Below are 18,292 nucleotides of genomic sequence, written 5' to 3'. Positions count from 1 at the left end.
CTAGTAGTGGTAGGGCTAAGGCAATAATGGGGTGGAGCTTTGATAGAGTGTGTTTGCAATGGTGCATTGGGGGAGATGTGGTGGAACAGTTATAAAGCACCATCATTGGTGGCATCATGGTGGGATTTTTTACATGGGACATGTAAATTCTTTTTAAAATCATTTTAAAAAATTATTTTTTTGAAATTTTTGGTAGTTTTGGTGTCAGAGATCATATGACCCTAGTATGCAAAAAAATAGCTTTTGATTTTCCTGGTGTCCAAAATCAAAAAATATTATATGAAAATAGGGCTTTTGACATCTTTTGAAGCAAATTATAAGGTTCATTTGGCCTAAAAGTGTTGCAAAAATCAAAGACCCCTTATTTTCAAAGAAAATACCTAAAAAAGGCTAGATATGTTCTCTTATACCCTCATACAAGCTACAATAGCTGAAGGATTTGAGTTATACAAATCCACATAACATCAAGCACAAATACATGGAAGAACCTATCATAGAAAACAAAAGTAAAAGAAGAGACAAGGGCTTTGTTCTAAGGATATGGAAAATTATATTATTAGACTAAAACGAATGAATTAAATTTACAATTGATAAATCCTTATAGAAGGAGATCGTAAAACCTAAAAGAGAAACTCTATTAGGTAAATGACATCTAATCATTACAATTTAATTTTTATATGCACATGCAAGTGCATAAAGGTAAATCTTAAATGAGGGACAAGGTGATCTAATAAATTAAATGAAATTAATGCATTACTCTAATAATTTCTTCTATATTAGGATTCACCTACACTGGATTAGGATTGTATACTCTCTAGAAGACCTAGTAGCCCAACCCTCAATATTTCTATCATTAGAGAGCTTAGTAATGGTGTTCCACTTCTTGTGTTTCGATGTCAACATTTGGAAGAAAGTAAAATTCCTATCCCCTTCCACTAGCCACTAAATCCATGAACTCTACTTTGAAAAAACTTCTTCTCTCCACATAATCAACTTCCATTTCCCTCACCAATATTGTTCATCCTCATGGGTAGCAATAGAGATAACCCCCTTTACCAAACCCTCTTGAATCTATTATAATTTCTCTTTAATTTTGTTCTTCTACTTAAAAATATCTCTGAATGATGACTTATTACATCTCACAACCTCCCTAGTAATATTTTCAAGCTTTCTACCTTTGTGAAACATAACTGTACCTTGGACCCATTTTATACTCCACCATGGATGAGAGTGCCACATAATCTCATATCTAAAGGGTTTCTTCTTATTATTCCTCATGAAGATCTAGTTGAATAAGAGCATAGAGTGATCAAGAATAGTCCTTAGGAACACATGAAGGGAGGTATATGGGAGGATTAACTGATTAGTTTAGAGAAGCACTCTGTCCACCCTTACCTGTGTGAGATTTTTCCCAAGAGGATTGTTGGAAAAAGTGAAAGAGACTCCTTGAAAGCCCATATAAATCAAATCATTCCTCCTGAAGAACTCATCTAGATCATGCATACTCTTACAAAAGTCTTCCAAATCTCCTTACTTCTCTAAATGGTACATAGGGGTTCTCAAGTCCCTTGCACATAAGATATTATCATTGCATAAAGTGGCCTCCACCCAAACCTTTAATCTTCTCTCATATTTCCAATGGTTGTTGAGGTCCCTCATATTCCATGTGATGAATTTAATTTTTTATGTTTATGGATGTCTTCCAAGGTTTGTTGCTTCCCATGAGCTATCTTCTAGGAGGTCATCTTCATTCTTCCCATTCTTGTTGATGATCTACCATTTGTTGTCTCTAAGACCCCGTTATCAATTAGTGGTCCATAGGTTTTCCTTTTTAGTTCCTGCCAACCCTATCATCCATGCCAAAGAAGGAGGTGGAAGAAAGCATTGTAGATTGGTCATAGAAAGCTAAAGAGACCATCTAGGTACCCTCTAAGGAGGGCCTTTGACGAGGGACAATCTAATCATTGGCTAGACAATAAGGGATGAGTAAAAAAGATGGAATGAAAAAATAAATTCATTGCTTCTATTTGGAAATCTCTACTCCCTCATCAAATTTGATGTATGCTTTTCTATGTTCAAGTCTATCACATGTGTAGGTATGGTAGTTTTTGAATTTAATCCAATCCTTTTGATGTGCTTTGTTGAAATTTCAAAAGAGGCTGTGGAATGCTGAAAATAAATCAATCCTTAAAAAAAAAACTTGATCTTACTTCTATCCATAGAAAAATATATTTTCTTTGAAAGTATATATGCTCAAAGTGAATGAAATGTAAAGGAAGAATCAATGGTAGAGATTTAAATTATTAATTTGGAATTGTTGGAGAATATAATTTCTCTATGCACCATTCATGCACTATTCATGCACCTCTTGAGTTGAGAGCTCATAGGAATTGAATCCACCAAATAAAGAAGACTTTGCATACATGTTTGAACATGCTAGAGTTAGAAATTAGGAAGTTTATTAATTTATTTACCTTTACATGTAATGAGGAGATCTAAATTTAGGAGCTCTAATTTTGATGATAGTTATAATAAAGCAAAGACTTCCACTGCTATTTTTAGTAGTCTTGGATTAGTTAGGATACCATGCATTTATGAAAGGATTGAGGGTTAGTGGTTTAAGAGATTCTTTAAAAGAAGAAAATGTAATTCTTTTTGAGAGTGGAGAATATGAATAAAATTTTTGAGTTCTCTATTTTTGGTTCTTTTGTAGCTATTGTAATAGTGTGTTTTGATTTAATATTGTGCTGTAGCAATTTGGTTTTATATTAATGTGCTGATTTCTAACAAAGTGGTATGAGAGCTAGGATTTTTGTGAAGATTAAATCAGGTTAATTAAAGGAGGAAGTTGAAGCTAAAATTAGAGCTGGTGGTAAATTAGTGTTTGGTTTGAGGAGAAAAGAGATCATTGTTTGTGAAGACCGTAGCATGGAAGTTAATTGAAATGTTGATTTAAAAAGGCTACAGCTTGACGAGAAGAATATGAGATAAAGAAATTTGTTGAGGGGGATTAGTCATAGTATAAAAGAAAATCTTGAAGGTGACAAAGTGTGTATAGTAAGACTAAGGTGAGTTTAATATTTCTATGTGAATGGGAAAAATAGACAAAAGGATAGTAAAAGAAAATAAAAATTTGATGGAATTTTTGAAAAGGGAAAACAATGCTCTTTTGATAGATTTGTGGAAAGTTAAAGAAGAAAATAAAGAATTGGAGGAAAAGATAAGAGTGTTTGATGAGATTAAAATTAAAAATGAAGAATTGGAACAAAAATTATAGTTCTTTGATGATGTTAAGAAAAAGAATGAAATTTTAGTGGAGAAGTTGAATATATTAGAAGAAGAAAAGACTAAGTTTAAGAAACAATATATATATTTGGATGATCAAGTTAAGAAATTAGAGGAAGAGAATTAATTGTTTAAAGAAAAGAATGCATGTTTGAAAGAAAAACCATTAGTTCATAATGTTTCTTGTTGTACAGAGGATTTGAATTCATTTGATAAAATTAATTATAATAATGATGTTTATAAAGATGTGTGCAATGATAAACATGAAAAGGTTAATGATAACACAAATATTTTAGATCATTTTCATAATAATATTGGTTTGAAGATTATGAAAAGAATGGGTTTTGAAGGTAAAGTCTTGGGAAAAGATGAACATGGAATTATGAATCCAATTGATAAAATAAGGAGGCTAATGCATGAAGGCCTTTGATATTCTATAGGAAAAGAAAAGATGAGCACGAGTTTGTGCAAGCCAGTTCAAGGAATATAGATTGTGCAATGTAGATATTGTCACAAGTCAGGACATAAGGAAGATAAATGTTGGGATCTTTACCCTTGTATAATTTGTGGGTTTAAGAGTCATAATGAAAAGTCATGTTGGAATAGAAATTGTGATGGAGAATCTACAAAAAGTTGTATGTAGATTGATTATGGATGGATTGACGAGTCCTGTTAGAAGAAAGTGACAAGGATTTTGAGAAGGTTGTACAAACCTCCATGTTTACATGTGAAAAGTAATAGCGGTGAATAAATGTTTAGATATATGAGTGAAGTAGTTGATGGCTACTTTTTTGACTAACACATGGATGTGTCATGAGTATTTTATATATTAGAGAAAGGAGGGGAAGAATAAACATTGTGATATCTCATGAATGAGAGAAATTAAGAAAGAGATAGTTGAATTCTGCTAGAGGTTCTATGTGAGTCTATAAGACTTTAGTGATAAAAGTTACATTGTGAGTTGCATGGATCAACTTGACTACATGGATATCAAAATATCATTTCAAAATAAATGGGGAGTATGTAGAGATCTAATGTCTTACTCCCATTTCCACCATCAATCAAGCAGTTCCAAATCAGAGACAGATTCTTTGAAATGATATTTGTGGATGGAAAAACCATAGTAAGAAGAAATGTTAGAATAGAGAGACAAATAATGCATGGATAAAAATGGATTGTGAATGGATCTATAGATCGAGATGGAAGAAGGTAATAGGAATGATCAAATATTTATTTAAGTAAAAATGTTCAATTATGAGTAACAAGAGAATTTTGGAAAAGATTGAATCCTTAAGGAGAGTTATGAATGGTTTGAGTAAATCAAATTTAATGTCTAGCAAGATGTCAATAGATTGTATTTTTGGAGGAAGTTAGAAAGTAGGGTTTTGAAGAATTGCCACAATAGTTAGATGAAATCAAAGGTATTGGATGAGAAGTAAAAGCTATAATTTGAGTAAAGTTCTTTGGATCCCCAAGCACTAGAAGCATGGCTCAATGGGAGGTGTTGAGGAAATAGAAATTTTTGACATCTAAACCAAAAATGTATGGAGATCAAGTATTCCAAAGCTCATGGTTAGAGCATCCCAAGAGAATGATAGGATTTCCTAGGTTCAATCCAAATTAAGGATTTAAGATATGATTTTGAGTAATTCTAAAGACTTGATATAATTAAAGTAGAAGATAATAATAAATTTGAAGATTTGGTATGCTAATGAATTTTTGTGGTTAGTGCAAACCACATGGAAAATTTTATGATCATACAAGTAAAAGTTTATTGTAAACCAAAAAAAAAAAAACATTTCAAGATTGATTGATTGAGCAAAATGCATGTAGTAGCATTTGAGGTAGAAATTAAGGGGGAGTGTTGGAGAATATAATTTCTCTCTCCACTATTTATGTACCACTTGAACTGAGAGCTCAATGGAATTGAATCCACCAAATAAAAAAGAATTTTCATGCATGTTTGAACATGTTAGAGTTATAAATTAGGAATTTTAATAATTCATTTACCTTTGAATGGAATGAGGAGATCTAAATTTAGGAACTCTAGTTTTAATGATAGTTATAATAAAGTGGAGACTTCCACCACTATTTTTAGCAGTCTTGGATTAGTTACGATACCATGCATTTCTGAAAAGACCAAAGGTTAGTGATTTGAGAGGTTATTTAAAAGGAGACTATGTAATTCTTTTTGAGAGCGAAGCCTATGAATAAAAAATTTTCAAGTTCTCTATCTTTCATTCTATTCTAGCTTTTGTAACAATTTCTTTTGATTTAATATTGTGCTATAGCAATTCGATGTTATATTATTGTGCTAACTTCTAATAGGAATCATATTTTGGTGGGAAAGGGTCTTTTAAAAATCAAAATAAATATATTCATTGCCTTCCATAATCATACTAGGCATGAAAGAGTTGATGGTAATTTTGTATGCAGCATGCCTTTTTGTAGGTAGGCTTATCTACTCCACCATCCAACTCTATTTGAACCCTTTAACACACCTAACAAGGGACAAGAGAAATTTTTTGACCTCTAATTTCTTAAATTGTTTATCTTGAACTCTATTTTGATGACTACTCTGGTTGCCACCATTCATGTTCCTATCAGTCTTCCAAGATATTTATGTTTAAAAAGTTTTGCAAACTCTTGTTTTTAGAGCATGAGGGTGTTCATTCAATTATGAACACTCTAGGGTGGATGAAAAGAGGAAAAAATCCTTCTTATATCTTCTTATGGAAGTTATCATGTTCATTCATCTCAAGGATTATGCTATGATGGTTGCCTATCTATTCCTCGAGATACTCTTTCCTTGGGTGCTTCTCTTTCTGGAAATGAGACATTGACTTCAAGAATAACACATTTGAATTGGGTTTCTTCAGTCCAAATGGAACCAATAAGGGGTATGGTGGAATTTGGTTGTCCAATATACCATAGAATATACTCATTTGGATGGCCAATAGAGAGACTATCATGAGAAGAAAATCTAGAGTTTTGAGATTGTAAAAAGAAGGTAAATTGGGTCTATTTGATATAGATGGGGAATCTATTTGGTTTGTCAACATATCAAAGAAGGCATCCTGGGCTATGATACTAGATTCTTATAAATTTATGATGTTGAACAATGAAAAAATCCTAAAATAGTTGGACAAAGTTTTGACAATCCTATACATGTTTGGTTGCCTTCGAAGAGATTCAATGCAAAAAAAAAGTTTGTGTCTTGGAAAATATCATTGGATCCCACTCCAATATTTCTCCCATCAAGAGGATCCTTCTAGCATGAAACAATTTGTGCACTTGTGGAATGATTCTTTGAAGTACTAGGAGAGTAGAGTTTGGGATGATAATTTTTTATAATAATGTTCTAGAAATGGAAAACCAAGATTTCTTCATTAGCAATTTTGAAATTAGTAGCTCTAGTTTATATGAAAATTCAACACCAAATCATAAGATGCATGGGGTCATGCATTTTTTCATGATGAAGTCTATATATATATATATACTATAAAAATAATTCAATTGTATATTGTTATTGATGTTACACAAATGTTATACTCTAATCTAGCAATGCCAATTGGAATGGAGCTTAGAAGACCCTTGCATCAGCCAAGTAAGAGAAAAGTTTGGTGATAATGTTAAATCCAACATAGGTTGATCACCCAAGTTGTTCAATTGTAACCAAGTCACAAGTTTAGTGTAAACCAAGTTAGGTTGGTTACCAAGGAAATCAATGGTAACCAAGTGACTCAACTTCATTTCAAGCCAGCCTGCATCATAATAAATTGAACAAAATAAAAGAAACATGGTTTGCAAATTATGCAAAGCTTTATATGGTCTAAAAAAAGCTCCTAAAGCATTGTATGAGAGACTGCATCGATATATGGTAAAGATTGGTTTTGAAAGAACAAATGATAATAGTATTTTGTATATCAAAGAAGGACCATAGAACATGATTTTATTTGCATAAATATTTGTGGATGATATCATATTCACAAGTCATGATGACTTGTGAAAGTCATTCTCTAAAGAAATGAGGAAATAATTTGAAATGTCAATGTTTGGAGAAATAAAATTCTATATTTTCTTTCAATTTCATCAAATGAAAGATATAATTATATTAAACAGTCAAAATATATCAAGGAGATACTGTAGAGCTTTGTAATGGAAGATTCCAAACCATTTGGAACACCTATATCTACTAGATATAAACTATCCAAGGATGATGGTTATAGGGAGGTAAATTAGATAGCCTATAGATCTATGATTGGGATAGTTCATTATGTTTTTCCCACAAGACCTAATATTGCATTAGGTTTTGGTATAGTTGCAAGATTTTTTGTAAATCCTAGAGAAAATCATATGATAGAAATTAAAAGAATCATAAGGTATCTAAAAGGCACTTAGGACTATGGTCTATGATACAAGAAAGGAGGAAACTTTGAGTTGAATTTTTTTACTGATGGTGACTCGGTTGGAAGCATTAATAACATGAAAAGAACTGGTGGAGGAGAATTCCTTCTTGAAAAGAGATTAGCATCGTGGGTAAGAAGAAAACATAATTGCATCTCTTAGTCTACAATAGAAGTTAAATCTATTGCAGAAGTAGTTAATTGTTCCAACATAATGTGGTTCAACTACTTGTTCGTAGGAATAAATGTAGAAATAAAGGATTAAGTCATTACCTATTGTGATAACACAAGTATAATCAATATATCCAAAAATCTAGTGATGCACACCAAGAAAAAGCATATTGCAATCAAGTATCATTTTTTCAGAGAGTTAGTTCAAGATAAAGAGGTAAGACTAAAATATGTAAACATAAAAAAAGCAGGTTGTTGAGATATTTACAAAACCATTACCTAAGGATGCATTCTTTATCTAAGAGGAAAGATAGGGGTCATCTCCCATCTGATGCTCACTAGAGTACACATTAGTGAGGCATCAACCAAACTATATTGAAGATCTATCAAGTTGATGAAAAGTTTTTAGAGCTCATTGCATATGAATTATTCCATCAAGTTCATTATAAAAACATTGTATCAAGTCTTTGGCATGTGATGTCAAAGAGGGAGAGATTTAATTATGTCATATTCTATTAAGGAAGAGATTGATGTATTTAGAGAGGAATTAGAGGAAGTCATCTACATATCAAAAAGAGGGAGAACTTAATCTGATGGAATCTAAAGATAAGATGGAAGAGGGGGAATCCCAAAGGGATCTTACATGATTAAAGAATCAAAATAAAACTAAGGATATTTTCTCCATAGTTTTCTTTTATTATGACATGTTCTATTGCCATCAATGCCAAAGAGGGAGATTGTTGATAACAATTATTCAATTGTGTATTGTCATTGATGTTACACAAATGTTATACTCTAATCAAGAACTGTCAGTTGGAATTGATCTCAAAAGATTCTTGTATCAGCTAAGAGGAATATGATTTTAGTGATCTAGTTGAAGTTGAACTAGGTTGGCCACCAAAGGAGTTCATTTGTAACCAATTTAAAAGTTCAATGTAAACTGAGTCATGTCGGTTATCAAGGAACTTAGTGGTAAACTAGTGACTCATTTTTAGTTCAAGCTGAACTACATTAGAATAAATTTATTTATTTATTTTATTTATGCATGTCAGATTAGTGGATGTTAATCTTTTATTTGTAAGGGTATTCAAGCCAACATGACATTATATTTCATATATATGAAAGGCCAACTTGTGTTTTGAAACATAGAAGTTGTGCAAAAAAGATATGGTATAAATTAAGAAGGATATCTTATTAAGGGCATAATATCAAAAGAGTTGAAATGAATAATTTGATTATAAAGGATTCAAAGGATAAATCAAAACTATGATGTGAATCTGCAATCTAGATTCTTCATCAATTAGGTCAATCAATGTTACTTTCTAACAATTATAGCAGTGAATAAATCTCTCAAACAGAGTTGACTTGATAGTCATTTTTGTAAATCCTCTAACAAGGTGGAATTTCTATATTAAAGTGTCCTAAGATATCTAACAAGGACACTCCTAATAAGTTTATTTAAATCATTTACCAAGGTCACACCTAACAATGTATTTTGTAACTGTTAAGAGCTTTGGCCCCTAACAGGGGTCACTTCAGAAGAGTGAAACATTGTAACTAGTTGCATTGGAGGTTATCACAAATTTTGTTTCCATGTTAAATATTGGCGTCTCTTGTTTTCATGTTATTTTCTTACTACTATATCTTTCTAAACTAAGTTACTGAAGGTTAATTCACATTAACATTTCAAGATTTATTTGTTCACTGAGTTACAATGGATTTCTAGTTCTAACTGAGCTATGATCTAAAAGAAGAGTATTTTATTGACATCTAAGGGATTTGGAATTATTTTAGTGGTAACTAATTAACCCCTCCTCTCTCATTTACTCCTCTTATATTTAAAACACATGTGACATCTTATCTTTGATGGCAATAAGTGGATGATTGTGTGGTCTATCCCAAGAGATAAATACACCACATATGCTCTCTATGGTGCTTTTAGAATTTGCAACTCTTCCAATCTTCACTTCTAAAAATGTGTAAAGGATTCACTCCCAATGAAATCAATAGTTTTTTTTGCAAGAGAGGTGGTTAAGTGACTGTGTTAGCCAAAGACCCTTGAATTGTAGTACCAACATATTTATCAACTCCAACACAAAGTGATATAAGGATCCCACTTTTTTCTATTCTATAGTGGCCACACAGATTGATTCTGAGAAGGACTACCTCAATAACTTCTCATGTACTTCTTATCTTTCAATCCACTTTTAGGCCCTTTCCACATCTAATTTTAATCTCTTCTAGGTTTGCATAACACTGAATAGGAAAGGAATTTAATTTTTTAAATTCAAATAGCTACTTCAGCCCTTCCAAATTTATAGCCATCATCACCCTCTAACTTCAAAACTATCTTTCTTCTAGCATTGTGTTTTCTTTCTGCTCTTGTCATTTTTGGGGATATCTTCTTAATTTTTATGTTGAGGAGGCAACATTGACTACTATCTTTTGAGAGTTGTGAAGATTCCTCTAAATATTTTCTGAGAATGTTTAGTTACAAGGAGTTGAAGATTATGACTAGGAACTTTAGGTGTAAGTTGGGGAGCAAGGGATTTGGTTCAATGTTAAAAGGATATCTACTAGATGGTACTCTAGTAGTCATGAATAAATTGCAATCCACTCCAAACCGAGATGATAAGAAATTCTGAGATGAGATTACCTCTCTTGGAAACATACACCACATAGATCTTGTAAGGCTTTGAGGGTTTTTTTCAAAAGGAGCTACACAATTACTAGTTTATGGTTACATGTTGAATGGCTCCCTAAGTTCTCTTATGTTCCCTAGTAAATTCTAGTAGATATGTAAATGAATTGGTCCATATTCTATTGACACATACCATCACTATCTATTACTAACTACATTACCATGTTTTCACTCATGCATGTTATTCATGTGCTTACTATTTGATCTATCCAATATTAATGCTACAACTAACTTTCTTAATGGTCTTATAGAATTTATTATGTATTTTCCTATAAATACAATGAACTAGGCCTTTGATTAGAAGAGCCCATTTTTTATTTTTTCAATGGCTTTCTCTCTGCTTCTATATGTTATATCTTTTAACTACACCAATCAAGAAACAAAGGTACTCCATTGGAAGACTCAATTCTAGATCTCTCTAAGTACTTCCTGATCTTTATTTTACCTCCATGAGGAATACATAGATCACATCCTTTGTGGTGATGTTAAACCAAAGAACATTCAGCTCAATGCTGATTTTTCACCCAAATTGGCTGATTTTAGGATGGAAATGCTTGTGAGTTGAGATTTCAGCCACATACTGACCACAATGAGAGGAACAAGAGATTATTTGGCTCCAAAATAGTTTTATTTATTTCCCATCAATCCCAAAGTTGATGTGTACAACTTTGGTATGACACACATGGAAATCATTTTAGAGCAAAGAACATTAGATTTGAATGTGCAAGAGTAAAGTATGTATTACTTTCCACCATGGGCTATGACCCAAATTTTTCAAGGGAGAACAATTAATATTATGGAGAAGGTTATTGTAGAGGAGAAAGATGTTAAAGATGTGAGAAGATAAATTTTTGTGGCATTACTATGAATTTATAAAGATGAGAATATGAGGCCAAGTAAATTGGACAAGTGGTGTTGATGCTTGAAGGGAAAGTGGAGCATAGATATTCTATTCTCGAGGAAAGCAAGCAAATTTAGGTGACAATGATAGTGATAGAAAAGACAATGGAAAATTGTTCAAGCTAGAATAATAAGTGTATGATGCATCTTAAAATGAAGTAGTAATTGGCATACAAGCCAAGACTAAAATCTTAGAAAAGAAAGGATTACATAGGTTATGCTTAGATAATATAAGTTTAAATTTTAGGAAAAGAAACAATCATTTCTATTTTATAACTTTAGAAATATACTTTTACATGTACATATATATCTTATCTCATTTCCTATATGACTTAATCTCATGACCTCTCTTCTAAGAGCACAAATTCACTACCATTAAGCCTACTCAAGGTGTATCTATAACTTTAAAGTGTATATTAACATATAAATTTCAATTATTATAATTTTTTTTATTTTGAAAGTGACATAGTTAAAAATATAAGAATTTTTTTATAATATTGTTAGTCACAAAGTATATTTCTTAGTGAAATGGTTCTTTTCTTCGCACTCCATTTTTTATTCAAGGTGGATTTTTTTCTAAATGAAGATAGTTTGTTCTAGATTTGTGCATGCTTATTGTATCTAATTTTTGGATAGTTAATAGATGATTTATTTTTTATTGAAGTTAACTGTATGTGTTATGTTATTAAAATTTATTAATTATCTTATTGAAGTGTGTGTGTATATGGTATTCTAGTCTCCTAATTTAAGCCATAAGGGGCATGATCTCTACCTTTAATACAATTTCTATTTCAGAACAATATCATGGTACTTAATTTTTGCATTTTCTCAGTGTTTCTATAATCCTAAACATTCCTTTCTCTTTTAATGGCCAATTGTATGTCCTCAAGGTCATATTTAATTGGCTAGTTCTAAAAAAATATTACCAAAACCATCTTTATTCCATACATTTACTTTATCCTTCAAAAATGGTATTTTTTTACCCACCATAAACACCATCAATCTATTAATATTAACATTCCACAACTCTTTAAATTTATTTGTAAAATCTAGGTGTTCTAAACACATTTGCTCAAATCTCAAGGGAAAGTCTATTTTCATTACTTGATGATCAATAAGAACAAAGATAAGAAAATGGTTAGAATGTATTTTCGGAATCAAAGATAGGGAACACCTAAAAGAATAAACCAATTGTAGGAGATCAAAGCTCTATCAAGTCTCACTTGAATAAGGTCCAAGATATCCCTATGATTGGACCAAGTAAATTTAGATCCTTGAAGATCCACATCCACTAGATCATGCTGGTAAATAAAGTCCATAATGTCTATCCTACCATCCAATTGAGACTAAGAATCAACCTCACCAAACTTATCATTATCCTTTAGAGGAAAACTTAAGTCTCGAATAATCAACAAAGGCTCATTCAGGAAAGTATGTCTATAATAACCCACATGACTCCAAAAATTGAATCTTCTCAACTTTGTATTAGGAGTATAGATATTTGTAAAAACCTAGGAAATTTTATCGCTAACATGTTTAAATATTCTACAAATAGTGTTACTCTCAAAGATCATAATATAATCTTAGGCTAGTTATTCATTTCAATAGATAACCACTCCACCAAAAGCCCCTTTAGAACTCAAATTGGCTACTTTCACATTCCAAAATAGGGATATTATCTCTATCTTATCTTTTTTTATCTTCTTTTCTTGAATCAAATTAACATTAAGATTTTGATCCCAAATAAAATTCCTGAGAATATCGTACTTATGGGAGCTATTTAAACCCTTACATTCGAGGACATAATTTTCATTTTTTACTCTATGAGGAAACCTCTTGAATCGTGAGTTGCTTCCCATTCTCAATGTCATGTTTCTAATCATCTCTTAGACATATTTTCTAGGCTTCCTATTAGGTCCATACTTTTTACCAAAAAATGTTGACCTTTAATAATCTCCGAAGTGCTTGGTTTTTAAAAACTAGTAGAGGAAATGCATTCTTCATTCTCATAGTCATGATAGACCACTCGTCCAAATCCCCTTTGTTAGAAAATAATCATCCATGGCACTAAAAGCCATTATATTTGGGATAGAAGAAATATCATCATCCATAGATTGATGGGTAGACATAGGTAGTTTGAAAGAACATTCTGAGATATTATAGTATTGTGATTCTTCCATTGATTTCCCTCAACATAAAATTCTAGAAACAAAACTTGATTATATTTTCCTATATTGTGAGAATTATAGACTTATTCCAAGTTCTTAGGATTAGAATCATCTTGCTTTACTCCCAAAGTATTCAAATCTTCATCTCAAGGCTTAGCTAAAGTATCTTTCTCTCCTTCCTTCAAACTTTGTATAGGAAAATGAAGCCTTTCACCAACATTCATTCCCACCAAAGGAGCAGCACTATGGTTTGAGGTAGATTATTACTCAACATCATGATGCAAGGGAGGGTAAGGGGAGAAAATAGGACAAAGGCACACCCAGCTATCCAAATCACCCTACAAGAGTTAACATGATGGAAATAAAACAACAAGGAGAAACACCAAGGAGGGCGAGAACAGATATTATTTATTAATTCATGAAAATATCATCATACATGCCCAGCTGTAAGGCCTTCTAGGTTATGGACAGATACCAAAATCAATTACAAAACTCATTGATCCCTCTTCACATTCTTCTTCTTACTTTCTTCTCCAAAATCTCCCAAAAATTTATGAATTCTATCTAATCTCCGCTAACTCTAAGCCTAAACACCTTATTTATACTTGCCAAAATGGATTATAGAACATTCTAGTACATAGAGAAGCCACAAGTCAACTTACATCCAATATTAAATATCTATACCAAAATTAAATTCAAGCAATGTCAGGCCAAAAAAAAGAAGACTTCACAAATACTGACACTTACCATCTGTATGAACTCAGCATCCAAAGGAAATCACTCAACAACCAAAGACCACTTGGAAATCACACTAACTCGACATCTAAAGGATCACTCAACAACCAAAGACCAATAAAAAGTTAAACTAACTAAACATCCAAAGGATCACTCAGTAAGAAAAGACCACTTAGAAACTAAAAGGATCACTCAAAAACCAAAGGAACTTAGCAACCAAAGATCACTCAATAGCAACAATGAAATTAACATCAACTAAAAAATGGTGCTTGACAACAACTAAAAATCGGTAGCAACTGCTAGAAAAGAAAACAAAGTGCGAGATATCAAGGCAACCCAGGATGGTCCTACATTAGACAACTAGGGTTGGAAGAAATGATTCTCCTGAATCATGCAAGTGTTACAACCTGAGCTGAATCCAACTCAGATTGAGAAATCCATGTAGCATCCTCAATAGGTCTATTCTTCCACTTCACCAAATACTCATAGTAATATTTTCCTCTTGTGCTCTTACTAACTCTTTGATTCAATATATGTTCAACCTCTTCAATCTCCTCCTTAGGATAATTATTAGGTATAGCAACTTCATTATCTGACTCATGATACTTATATAAATTAGAAACATTGAATATAGGAGATATATCCATGTCATCAACTAACTCAACTTCATAAGCATTACCACTGTCAAACTTCTTCATGTTTAGCTTATTCTACATTCCAATAGGAAATCTCCCTTTCTTTAGATGAACCATCACCTCATCACCAATTTGAATAAAATGATTTCTTCTAGACTTGTCATCATTCTCCTTATAGTTCTAATTACTTTATTCCAGCCTCAAATTCACTTCCTTATGCAAAGACTCTATAAATTCAGCAAATACTTTCCCTACAACACTTCTCTTTTCTTCACCAATAACATCCCTCAAATATGATACTAACCTAGCATGTATTCTAGTAACAATCTCAAAAGGTGTCTTTCTTATACTCCTATTCACATAATTATTGTAAGAAAATTTAGCTTGTGTCAATACTATCTCCCAATTACTTGGCTTGTCTCCAACTAAACATCTCAACAAATTACCCAAGCTTTTGTTCAAAACATCTATCTACCAATCTGTTCATGGATGGAATGTAGAACTAAATTTTAACTTAGCACCCATTTTCTTCCACAAAGTCTTCCAAAGATAACCAAAAAAATTTCCATCTTTGTCAAAAATAATAATTCTTGGTAGTCCACGCAATCTCACATTTTCTTTAAAGAAAAGTTCAGCAACATGCTTAGCATTTGATGTCTTCTTACATGGTATGAAATGAGCCATTTTATAAAATCTATCCATCACAAAAAATTTAGAATTATACCCCTTCACTGTTTTAGGCAATCCAAGAACAAAATCCATATTGATGGCATTCCAAGGTTTCTCAAGAAAAACAATAGGTGTATACAAACAAGTATTCTAACTCACTCCTTTTGCAACTTCACAAACTCCACAACTCTTCACAAATTTTTGAACATCCTTATACATTTTTGGCCAATAGTACTTATCCTTCTGTAAGCTCAATGTCTTATCAATTCCAAAATGTCAAGCCAATCCACCACTATGCTTTTCCTTAATCAAATTCAACCTCATAGAAACTATAGGAATACACAATTGAATACCTTTGACTAACATACCTACTTCAATGAAATACTCATCATATTTACTTATGTGATCTATCAGATTTGGTTCTTGACACTCTCTCCATGCCTCAAAAAAATTAGAGTCAGTATTATACAACTCTTTCATTTCATCAAAACTAATAAATTCAACCTTCATCTAAATCAATAGAGATCGTCTTCTGTTAACGCATCAAAAACTCTGTTAGTAACTCCATTCTTATGTTTAATGACAAACGTAAAACTCTACAAGTATTAAACCCACTTCATATGTCTTTGATTCAATTTATGTTAACATCCCAAGTACTATAAAGCTTTATGATCAGTATACAACACAAACTCCTTAGGAATCAAATAATATTTCCACTTCTTCAATGCTTTGACAATAGCATAAAATTATTTATCATAAACAGGAAACTTCTTTTTAGCATCATTCAACTTTTCACTAAAGAAATAAATAGATTTATCTTCTTGACTTAATACAACTCCTATTGCATTACCACTTGCATCACATTCAACTTGAAATACCTTGTTGAAATTAGGTAAATCCAATATAAGTAACTGAACAACCTTCTATTTCAAAGTCTCAAAACTCTTATCAGCTCCATGTGTCCACTTGAGTTCCTTTTTGTCTCCTCTCACTGTCTTAGTCATAACATTACAAACAAAGCTGAAATTCTTTATAATTTTTTTGTAAAAACTAGCCAAACCATGAAGTGATCTTACCTCACCCACATTCTTAGCTGTAGGCCATTCCAAAATTGTTTCAACCCTCTCGGGATCTATCTTCAAATCATCAATTCAAATAACAAATCTCAAATATAAAATCTCCTCTTGCATAAAAGAACACGTTTTCATATTAATCAATAACTTTTCCTCTTTAAACCTCTGCAATACTTGTCTAATATGCTCAAGATGCTCTTCTTTAGTCTTACTTAATATCAAAATTTCATCCAAATAAACAAACTTACCCAAAAATCTTTTCAGAACTTCATTCATCAACCTCATAAAAGTACTAGGTGCATTAGTCAAACCCAAAGGTATAACCAACTATTCATACAAACCATCTTTGAAATAAATAAACTTACCCAAAAATCTTTTCAGAACTTCATTCATCAACCTCATGAATGTACAAGGTGCATTAGTCAAATGAAAAGGTATAACCAACCATTCATACAAACCATCTTTTGTCTTGAAAGTAGTCTTCCATTTGTCACCTTCTCTTATTTTGATCTAGTGATAGCCACTCTTCAAATCAATCTTGGTAAAATAGTTTGCTTCACTCAAAAAATCTATTATTTCATCCATCCTCAACAAAGGAAATCTATATTTTACTATGATCTTGTTAATAGCTATAGAATTAGTAAACATTCTCCATTCTCCTTAGGTGCTAATATAGTAGGTACAAAACATGAACTCAAACTTTCTCTGATGAAACCTTTTTGTAACAACTCATGCACTTGTCTATTAAGTTCCTCATTCTCTATAGGTGTCAACCTATATGGTGCTTTTGTTTGGAAAGTTAGCTCTAGGAATTAGATCTATACAATGACTTATGCTTCTTAGTTGTGGTAAACCATCAGGTATATCTTTTCCAACAATCTCCTTATACTCATTTAGTAATTCTACAATTTCTACTAATACTCGGTTACCACTATCTACTATCACTTGGTCATTACTAGCTTCTATTGCTCAATCATTACTACCAACATTCAGTCCTCTAGGAATTATAGAAAAAAAAATTTGATTCTTTCTCATGTCTCTTTCAAATTGCTTTCCACTAACCATGCAAACTTTTATTGTAGTACAACTAACTTCCTCTGGACTTTCAATCAAAGGCAGTAGTGTTGGCTTCCTTCCATTCACCCAAAGAGTGTATTGATTCAATCTTCCATCATGTACATAATATCTATCATATTTCCAAGTTTACCCAAAAAAAAATGACTATAATCCATGGGCATAATATCACACAAAACTTCATCAAAGTAATGTCCAATTTTGAACTTCACAAGGCATTGGTCACTTACCAATATCTTATGCTCATCTTTGATCCATGAAACATGATAGGGTTTGGGATGCTTCAACATTTACAACTACAATTTTGTAACCAAATCTTTTGATGCCAAAGTTGTAGAACTTCCACTATCAATGATCACATTGTAGCATTTTCTAGTCATCTTACATCTCGTCTTGAAAAGACTTCTTCCAAGGACAGGTTCCTCATCACTGCCTTTATTACATAGGATTCTTCTTGCCATCAAATTTTCTCACG

This window comes from Cupressus sempervirens, chromosome 9 (assembly GCF_028749045.1).
Source record: "Cupressus sempervirens isolate cs-2001-9-10 chromosome 9, ASM2874904v1, whole genome shotgun sequence".
In the NCBI taxonomy this organism is placed as follows: Eukaryota; Viridiplantae; Streptophyta; class Pinopsida; order Cupressales; family Cupressaceae; genus Cupressus; species Cupressus sempervirens.
This window is presented reverse-complemented; position numbering follows the sequence as displayed.